General features: G+C 33.1%; 1 non-coding gene across 1 annotated transcript; it reads left to right on the top strand.

The window, feature by feature from the left end:
- The first annotated feature begins 2,531 nt into the window (after window positions 1-2,531).
- Trnaa-ugc lies at window positions 2,532-2,603 on the top strand. The gene has a single exon. It is a non-coding gene; the product is annotated as a tRNA-Ala (tRNA).
- Window positions 2,604-2,817: the final 214 nt, after the last annotated feature.

Raw genomic sequence — 2,817 nt, 5'->3', positions numbered from 1 at the left:
ATTATTTAAAGATAGAACATTTTCTTCCTCTTATAGCAGAAAGGAAATATTCCTTTAAAAGGAATCTGCTGAAATATTTCCGTATACACTTTGTGGAAAGACTCAAAGATATATATAAATTCCATAGACAAAATACGCTTTTTTTTTCTTCGCTCAGATTCTGAAATGACTCACTTTTTTTATTTGTATTGTATTACTGAAGCTGCGTTTGTTTTACGTTGTCGTTTAACAATATTTTTTATGTTTATTTAATTACTATCTATCGCAAACAATGCTTTACCCGACATACCATTGAAAGTTAATCAACGATAAAACAAGTTCTAGTAAAATGGAACAGGTAGTTTATGTTCGAAACAACAGTGAACACAAGGAATAGGAACGTATAGTTTATGTTCGAAACAACAGTGGACACAAGGAATAGGAACGTATAGTTTACGTTCGAAACAACAGTGGACACACGGAATAGGAACGTAAAATAATTTATGTTCCAAATAACAGTGGAAACAAGACATGTTCGAAACAACAGTGAACACAAGGAATAGGAACGTATAGTTTATGTTCAAAACAACAGTGGACACAAGGAATAGGAACGTATAGTTTATGTTCGAAACAACAGTGGACACACGGAATAGGAACGTAAAATAATTTATGTTCCAAATAACAGTGGAAACAAGGAATGTTCGAAACAACAGTGGACACAAGGAATAGGAACGTAAAATAATATATGTTCCAAACAACAATGGATACAATGAATAGGAACGTATAGTTTATGTTCGAAACAACAGTGGACACAAGGAATAATAACGTAAAATAATTTAAAGATCATTAATATGTGAAATATGTTTGTTTCAAGATATAAAAAGACAGTGAGAAATAAATATGCAAGTTACGAATGAAACTTTATTGATCAGGAGAGTTTTTTTTTGTACGTTTACTTCGGCCAGATAATACTTTTATTTGAAACATGTAGTTATTGCAAACAAGTAATAAATAGATCTGTATTTCCATTTAATTATAAGGCTAACGTTTTGCATTTCATCACATTTTCCTTATGGTAATTTTCAAATAATTAGCCTTCATATGTTTTGCGTTTTTGCAAATTTTAACTGAACTTTAGTATTTTCTCTAAGGCAAGTGGAGTTAGACTTATAGCATGATAGATACTATACTGTATTTCAGTTAGGTCATCAAAAAATTAACGAACAACTTATACATCAAAACAAAACATTTATTATATGAAATAATCTCCATTCTTATCGATGATGCTTTTCCATCTTAAAATCAGGTTGTTAATTCCCTGATTAAAGAAATCACCTGGCTTTAAGCAAAAAACATGTCGATGTCCTCTTTAACCCCTTCCATATTTGCATATGTATTCCCATTAAGATGGTGTTGCAGCGAATGAAAAACTGGTAATCTGATGGTGCCATATCTGGAAAATATGGTGGGTGGGGGAAATCTTCCCAATCAAACTCCATAATCATGTGTTGCGTCAAACGTGCCACATGTGGACGTGCATTGTCGTGGAGAAGAAGAACACCTTTCCGACTGACGAGTGAATGGCGTTTCTGATGAAGGGCTTGATTTTACACATTCCAATTGCTCAATATTGATCTCTGCATTGACAGTTCGCTGTGGATTGAAGAATTCGAAATGAATTACTCATTTGACACCCCACCATTAGCACCGCTTGAGAATCGAACCTCGGAATTTTAGCGTTGAAAATCCGTAGAGTTACTGCTGTCCCACCGGGGGTACACCATGAAGAGGCAGGATGACAAAGAAGAAAACATAACTGAATACACAAACTGAATTTAACACATTTGATAAATATATAGACAACAAATATATATAGTTCCAATTCTTATGATCCCTGACGTAACATAAATAGTTAGATAAATTTTATGATTGTTTGAGACACATTATGTAAATGGACAGAAACATTTTTAAATATCATTTATGCTTTTTTTGTTTTTTTTTTAAGATATCGGTCACAGTTCAATTAAATATTTAAGAACTAAAAAATTAATAAATGGTCGTTACTCAAAGTTAGCCATACACTTGGTAATAATTTAGCGATACTAATAATATTAATTAAATACATTAAAGACTAAATTAATAAATAGACGTTCAGTGAAACTTATGACGTCATACTAACAAAGGCACGTGATCATGCTTTTTGTGTAGTTTCTCCTCGGTCTTCTAACATACATACTACATAAATTAAAATAAAACTAATCAAGTTTTTTTTTATTGTCGAAATGGGAAATAATATTTTGAAAAAGAATTACATTGTCAGAACAACCTTGACGCAATTATCTAAATTCTTCTAATTTATCGGGTATTTGGTGCATGTTTTGGACCAGGGAAAGTCAGGTTCAGCCTAGTCTGGTAAAAAACGACAAACCCATCGACTTATTTAGTACGAGACACCAAATCCAGTAACGCTTTCAAAACCTAAATACTGGAGGCAAGTATTAAAACTCAACAGGAAATAAAGAAATGAATAAACGAGGCAACGAACTGTACGAGGGGGTGTAGCTCAGTGGTAGAGCGCTCGCTTTGCATGTGAGAAGTCCCGGGTTCGAACCCCGGTTCCTCCAAAGAGTTAACTAGGAGTAGTTTTACGTTATTATTGAAGAAACTGTATAAATTATCTAAATAAAATTAACTGTATTTTATTTTTGAATTTCGCGCGCAAAACTGCTCGTGCGATAGCCTTCCCTAATTTTTAAATGATAGGCTAAGGAGAAAACTGATAGTGAACACCACCCTCCTCTAACTCTTGAGTTCATCTTTTACCAACGTAAAGTGGAA

Source organism: Limulus polyphemus, unplaced genomic scaffold (assembly GCF_000517525.1).
Source record: "Limulus polyphemus unplaced genomic scaffold, Limulus_polyphemus-2.1.2 Scaffold424, whole genome shotgun sequence".
NCBI lineage: Eukaryota > Metazoa > Arthropoda > Merostomata > Xiphosura > Limulidae > Limulus > Limulus polyphemus.
Note: the sequence above shows the minus strand (reverse complement) of the source record. Positions and strands in the feature narration are given on the sequence as shown.